We start from the raw sequence: 8,170 nt of genomic DNA, 5'->3' as shown, positions 1-8,170 counted from the left end.
CCGAAGAAACGGGCGCGTCGATCTTAGAGAATGTCATAATGGCAACTACGCGGCTTCCACCGCCTTGGGAGAGGAAGACTATACAATGTGGCGCGTCGTTTGCAGAAATATCAAAACGAGCACCTGAGGCACACATACGCTCACAATTTCTTGAGCTTCAGGAGAAGTATTCTTGTGCTGAATTTTACACGGATGCCTCTAAGTCCCCTTCTGGTGTTGCTTACGCAACACTAGGACCAGCATTTTTAATATCTGGTACATTGAACCCACATACGTGTATTTTTACAGCGGAAGCCTATGCAGTACTCTCTGCAGTAAAGCACATCAAGCAAACGAATCTGACTAGGGCTATTGTGTTCACAGACTCATTGAGTGTAGTCCGAGCCCTAATGAAAGTACGTATACATAAAAACACTGTCTTTAATGAACTGTATACATTGTTATGCTCAGCTTATAGTGCTAAACAAATGATCATCCTATGTTGGGTACCTGGCCACTGTGGTTTAAAAGGCAACGAAGCTGCTGACGAGAAAGCTACTTCAGTAGCTTTTAGTGACACGGACATAAACATACCCATCCAGCCACAGATCTTAAAGCATATTTGTGTCACAAGCTGAAAATACACTGGCAGCAGCAGTGGAATGCTCAGATATCAAATAAACTGCACTTGATAAAACCCAAATTAGGATATTGGGTATCGGAGAGAACATCATGATATCACGAAGTGCTCCTTTGCCGATTAAGAATAGGACACACTTACGGCACTCACTCTTACCTCTTGACTGGGGGGTATCCTCCGACTTGTAGTAAGTGCGGCCAAAATCTCACAGTCCTGCACGTTCTTATTCAATGCCCTGCAATAGAAGCACAGAGAAAAAGGTATTTCATTTCTGCATATCGCGAAAATATTCCTCTTCACCCGAAATTTTTTCTTAGCAGTGAACCGCTTTTTAATCCGAAACTAGACTTAAAGTTTTTAGCTGAAACAGAAACTCTGGAAATCATTTGGCCAGGGAATTTTGAGCGCACGTATAACAGCCCCTGTACTCAAAGGCTTTCTCGAAGCTAAAGTGTCAGTGTTCTGTTTTATTGCGTAATGCTTTTAACGAAACCCCATTACTTACTTTAACGAAGCCCACACCACTACTTAGTCAGTGTCATTATTTTAGCAACTATATATTTTACGCGATCCACAGCAGCCGATTTTAGACCTTTTTACAGCCACGTCACATATACCATGAGAAATTCATTATCTAATTCATTGTCTACACCATTCACAATACACCGTTAACATCACCTTTGTCATGGCGCTCTTTGGCCATACCTGGCCCTTGCGCCATAAAACACCACACATAATCAATCCTCTTGAAAGGCACTGTTTCGTGCCTTCTCAGCGATTTCCATCTTGAATGGATAGGACGGAATGGATACGTTCTGTGGCCGGCGCAGTCTCCAGACCTTTCGCCTCTAGATTTATTCTTCTGGGGATATGTGAAGAGTGTTGTTTACGCCGCTGAACCCGCCACTGTGGAAGAACTCAAAGCAAGGATCATTGCCGCATGTGCTGCAATTGAAACTGCAATGCTTAACCGGGTCTTGGACTAAACGAAAGACAGGTTGGTGATGTATGTTGCCACGAATGCCCGTCGTTTTGAATGGTTCCTTTGAAGGCACGTAATTGGAAGAACACTTTGTGCGTGTGTGTGTGTGTGTGTGTGCGTGCGTGCGTGCGTGCGTGCGTGCGTGCGTGTGTGTGTGTGTGTGTGTGTGTGTGTGTGTGTGTGTGTGTGTGTGTGTGTGTGTGTGTGTGTGTGTGTGTGTGTGCCTGTGTGTGTGAAATACGTATACGTGTGCTAGAAAAGTAGTTTGCTGAGCAGTGGTTTCCAGGAGTAAACCTGTGTTGAGTCCTTTAAACACGCGGTACATTGAGCAGGTTGTCTTTGTGGCACTTGTAGTATTCCTTTCTTTTTCTTTCCTTCACTACGTGAGTTATGTTCCGGTCCGCTTTACTATACGCTTCTTTAGTTACATTACTCGCACGCGCGCGTTCGAGACAACTTTCCCGAAGAAAGCGAATTTTCGACTAAACGTCGTTCTCATCTAAAAGCCTGAAACGGCATTTCATCGGCTGAAGTATACACGTGGCGCCCAACGGAATGACGAAGTAAGTTTGGCAGCCCGCCAACATCGAAGCGCTAGGCCACGCAGCAGACAGGAAGGGGATAGCGCAAGCTGCTCGCGGGGCCGGACCACCGGTGACGTGAGAGACGTGACGAAAGGCGGGTGGGGCTGGCCACATCGAAGACACAGACGCTGTTTTTCCAGCGTGTTTTGGCTTCAAGGAACCGGGGGACTACTTGCACGCGTATCTCCCACACGAACTCCGTCTATTGAAATTTTCATCGTTGGCATAGGTAGTGTCGAGGACGGGCCCCAAAGTATGAATTTGCCGTAGCCATGTATTCTTGATAATTAGAAAGTTGATTACCATAACTTCCCTAATTACACACGTAAGTGCGGAAATTGTTCTTTATATAGAGACTGCCAATCTGTACACTCGAATGGTAAATATAGTGTTACCGTCACTTATTTAGGTCAATTTTTAAAAATTTGCTGCACCTAAAAATACCCCGTATATTCGGTCCTGTGCAGCCGGTATGCGACGCAAGACATCTCATATTACAGGCCCACTGCAACATTTACCGTGTCCTGCACGACCTTTTCACTTATGCAACAAAGGTGAGGCGTGTATACGGGACGATGACGACCGATGACGATCGTCTCCCAGGGCCTCGCAACGGACTTAAACACTCCTGGTAGAACCAAACTTGGCGCCATGATTCAGCGAAAAGAATAGCTCCAATCCTCCAATATTCTTTCCGCTGAATCATGGCGCCAAGTTTGGTTCTACCAGGAGTGTTTAAGTCCGTTGCGAGGCACTGGGAGATGGTCGTCATTGGAACCACCTTTACGCCGATTGGAACAGGCTAGCCGAGCAACACCCGGGCTTTTTGTGTAGGATGAAACTTCCTGAGCTTCAACAAAGTAAGAGGAAACACCATTCTAATAATTCCCTTTCAAATAACGTACTGGTTCTTGGAGATGCCATCGTAAGTTATAGCCATAGAAAAACCCTTGCTTTAGGTCCTGAGCACTGTTTTAATCCTAACATAAAACCCGTTGACGTTTTAAGCATACCGCGTTGCATAACCAGTTTCGTCCCGGAAGAAGAACGCTCGCGCTGTATTTCAGATTGCATTGCAAGTATTAAACAATCAAATTCTCATTTTAAGCCGTCTGACCCTGTCCGACCGTTAGTTATTTACCTTGTGGAGCATAAACTTAGACCAGTAATATCTGACAAGGAAGGTTATTTCGTAACTATGCCTGATTACATGTTTTCAGAAAAAGCGATTTCAGCCATAGAAAGGAATTTACAGCCAGTAAAACTCAAGCCCTCGGCAGTTAAGCAACGTGCGGTTGACCTCCTGTCAAGATATTATAGCGCATTATAGTCTACAAGGCTGCTGCCCCATAAAAATCCCAAATCATCATCAAGACATAATCTTGATAGGGTTGTCTCTAATGTCAAGAAAGCAGAATCGCTCACCTTAGGACTATTTTTCTCGGCAAAGACCCATAAGCAAGAAATTCATTTTCGTGCTATAGTGTCAGAGAAAGGGACGCGGCAGTTCTGTGTCGCTAGTTACCTATAGAACTGCTTAGCTTCACTAGTTTTTCAGACCCATTTTGCTGGCATTTTTCTCAGGCACTAGTTGAGTATTTCAGAGAGGAAATTCCTGTTGATTGTGCAGCTTTTAGTACGGATATTGAAGACCGCTATTACCCTTGCCGCATGACGAGTTGCTGAATTCCGTAGATGAGTACATTAAAGAACTAGTGCAAGAGTCGGCTTTTATTGACCAATGCGGTGTTTCCACGGGAGCTTTTCTAGAAATTCCTTCAATGTACTTAAAGTCGACGCTGATTGGGTGGAGAGATGGCGTGTTTCTGCAGAAATCAGGCATTTGTATTGTCTCAAAAGTTGCCCCTATTCTTAGTGATATTTACCTGGGTAAGATTGACAGCTGCTTAGAGAAAGCCTTAGGCGATTGCGTTATCATGATATTTCGTTACGTTGATGATTACCTGATTTTCAGCAATAGGGGAGAATTCGATTGCGCTGCTGCCTTAGTAAGTGAGCAATTTAAGTTTTATGGAGGAGGATTAAAGTTTACCAAGGAATTTCCTCAGCAACGCGTAATTCAGTTTCTAGACATTCCCTTTGTTTTCGAACAAGATCACGTTTGTTGGCAGTACTCCCGAAGATCTTCGAAGCCGTTGTGAAACTTACAATTCAAGCATTCTAAAGTAGTAAAAAACGGAATTGCCATGTCGTGCCTTAAGTCTTCTCTCACCAGATCCTGCATGCACAAAATAAGCGCCAGTTTTAATGCACAGGTCCGGTGCCTATTAGAAGCAGGTTATCCTAGCGTAACAATGGCCACTGTGGCTGAACGCCTAAAGAAGTCGGTTTCGAGGGGTATGGACGTGATTACAGAAAGCAGTAATAGCAAAAAAAGAGTAGTGGCTATTCCGTACATTCATTCAGTATCGCACAGGCTTAAAAGGTTGCAAGTAGATATGATGTTAATGTTGCTTTCACTGCTCCCAATAAGCTAGGTAAGATATGCGCTGCCGTGCAGAGGAAGAAGGAGCAGGTAAAAGGCAGAAAAAGAACAGATATTTGTCCAGTGAAGCGCAATAAGAACAACAGTTTTACTGACTTTGGTATGGGTCTGGTTTATAAGGTTCCCTTTAGCTGTGGCCAGTTCTACGTAAGGCAAACGGGGCGGTGTAAATAACAGGCTAATAGAACATAAAAGGTCATTAACCGGTGAATCGCCTTCTAATCTTACCGTACATTGCCAAGATTGTAACTGCATGCCAGAGTTAGATGAATGCGCGATATTGTACAGGCACAAAAATGAAGAACTGTCCACTGTCCCCCAGAACCCACTACCGAGTTTGGGGACAATAAACTCCACAATTTACTTATCCTTTTTTTCCCATGCTGGAAAAAAAAGAACAAAGAAAATACTCCTGTGGAGGTGCTTGGTATCGATCCCAGTACCTATCGCATGCTAAGCGAGCGCTGTACCTCCTGAGCTACACCCCTGGTTTCTTTTCATGGTTTTTATTTCAGCCACACACGACTCTTCCGATAAACAAACGGATAAACGATTTGAGAAGTCTATTCTCGATACATACACATACACAGAGCACCATAGACTTCCTCTTCATTCTTCAAACACGCTTCTCAAGTCGCGGACAATCTACACCAGCCAGACTAATATGGCGCTAAGGATAAGCAGCTTACCAATACAGAAAACCAATCTGCACCAAATTCGATTTGTTCGTACAGACCTTTCATTTGAACTATGGCTTGAATAAAATGAGTTGCTCATGCAATTATGGGCTCGGTATTTCGATCCAACGTGTTTTTTGCCCGCAGGCTATGTATTTCAATGAGCATGAACCCGTCAAATCGTACGACAGAGAACGCGAGGAATTGGAGAGGTATATTCATCGCTTTGTAATTTTATTTTATGAATGCTGCTATCATCATGCGGTGATTTTAGCAGGGTGGTACAAGCTTCCTAATACAATGGTATGCACAGAAAATGCGCAGGTTAATAAAATATTATATGAATAAATAGAAAGCATACAGGTTGGGCACACACAAAGTTACACCAAAAAAGTAACACTGTCCCTGGAAACCTGATACAAACAAAATAACCTCACTGTAAAGATGTTAAGAAGGAAGCTAATGGTGCAGAGACGACGTTACTTTTTTAGTTGGTTCCAGTTCACTATTGTACGCGGGAACAAAGAATACCTGAACGAGTTGCTACGTGAGGAGAACAAAGGTTATTCAGAGTAGCCTGCAGACGGCAACAGTAATTTTAAAGATATTCTTATGCATGCCAAACTAAGGACAAAGACGAAGTTGGGAACCGGTCCATGTGGCTGCCCCAGGCGCTCTACATGCAAACATATTCAATCTACTGCTACAGTAAAACGTACAGCGTCGAATTACGCACACAAGGTAGCTTCGGCTTTAACCTGCACGTCAGGCAACGTAGCCTACTGCCTAGAATGTGCCGCTTGTAGCAAACAATACATAGGTGAGACTGCACAACGAATTCACGCAGGACTCAACGGTCACCGCGCTGACACAAAACACAATTCACCTAAAGCAGTAGCCAGCCACTTTAATGAACATGGTCATATATTCCACAAAGCAAGGCTCTATATACTAAAAACAAGATTCCGTTCACCTCGCGAAAGGAAATATACGGAATCATACCTTATACACAAGTTTAATTGCTTACACCCGACGGGGATTAATTTGGCACATGGCAACTTAGAATCTTTAGAAGCGGTAACTTAAATCTCAAATTTTCATATCATCAACCAAGACACAAAACACATTACGCCACCTGCTAACCTTAATTTTTAACTTTACCTATTCCTCTATTTTAAAAAATTTTTCCTGCCTACTACTCAATTTAACATACTGTTTCATGTTTTTACTTTAATATCAACTGTACGACTCCCTTTTCCCATGTACACCTGCCCCCGCCCGCTTCTGCACACATCACTCTCCTTTTTGTTCCGGTTTTGGTTACCCCCCTCTCTTCCTTTGTCTGTTTTTTTATTATACGTTTTTTGAAACGCCCTCGCCAACACATTCCAAAGTCCCTGACGCCGGTATACCTTTTTCGGTGCCTCAGCCACATAGGGTATCGCCATTTTCATATACCGCCGTAACGATACTACGTTGAGCTGCTGGGTCTAACGTCCCTTGAAAGACGATACCGCTGCCTTCCAGTTACCCCATACATTGCACCCCAGACTCCTTGTCACCATATTAACTACTTCAATACTACTCGACGCATTGGTGATATGCTACTAAAGTTAAAAAAATTAAATTATGGGGTTTTACGTGCCAAAACCACTTTCTGATTATGAGGCACGCCGTAGTGGAGGACTCCGGAAATTTCGACCACCTGGGGTTCTTTAACGTGCACCTAAATCTAAGTACACGGGTGTTTTCGCATTTCGCCCCCATCGAAATGCGGCCGCCGTGGCCGGGATTCGATCCCGCGACCTCGTGCTCAGCGGCTACTAAAGTCACTCTTTCAACTCATGTTTTTTGGGGGGGTCTTTTGTGTTACTCGCGCATTGACCGCCTGACCGGCTCTTCTAAAGCCACAAAAACTTGCCGCCAACGACACCACTGAACGCCCCCTACCCTCTCGCTTCCCCAACCCCTTCCCATGCCCTTCTTTTTCTGTTCTTTTTCTTTTTTCCCTCTTGGTGTCTCCTTTCTCTGTTTTCTCCTTTTATTTCCTTTCTCCCCGCCTTCCCAATCTCCCGCTCTTGTTCCCTCGTCTTAGGAGCCACGCCTACACACGTCAGGCGATAGCGCTCATTCTCTGTGAAGTCTCTCCCTTTACAACCAGCCGCCACCGACAACCGCACGTGAGGTCACTCTACTAACCCTTTAAAACTAACATGCAGAGAATGACGAAGCCGCCTTTGACGAAAATAGGTCCTCCTATCAAACCTTGGCCATCCATTCTGAGGCACCTTAGCCCTTTTTATAACCTTTTTACCGCAGTGTGCCATTCCATCTGTCAGCCCCTTTCTTGATTTTGGACTTACGTGAGAAGAAGGGAGGTGTAGTGAAATTCTGTCTTTGCCGAGTAGCGTATCCGGACGAGATGGATACGATTTCCGTTACGTAAACCTTCAAATGGCCCTTTATTAGTGGAGATAAGAATTCCGGTCATGAACAACGATTTTTTTTCTGCCACAGAAGGAAGATTAACCCTGTTTAAAAGCTCTGTAACTAAGGTTCTCGTAAATGTGTTTTAAATAAGACGCATGGCTCTTCTTTGCAACCGTTCTAGTTTGGCGATGTCAGTTTTTGCAAAAGGCTCCCACATAATTGCAGCGTAATCTAAAATGGGCAGCACAACGGATTTGTAAGCTAAGGGGTGAACAGAACCGGATTGAAGCTTAAGTGCTCGCATGAGGAAAAAAGAGTTTAGGTTCGCATTTGCAGTGGCAGAATTAAAATGAGTATCCCAGTTGGGATCGT

The sequence above is a fragment of the Dermacentor andersoni genome, chromosome 7, assembly GCF_023375885.2.
Source record: "Dermacentor andersoni chromosome 7, qqDerAnde1_hic_scaffold, whole genome shotgun sequence".
Classification (NCBI taxonomy): domain Eukaryota; kingdom Metazoa; phylum Arthropoda; class Arachnida; order Ixodida; family Ixodidae; genus Dermacentor; species Dermacentor andersoni.
The sequence above is the reverse complement of the archived record's forward strand: the minus strand, read 5'-3'. Positions refer to the sequence as shown.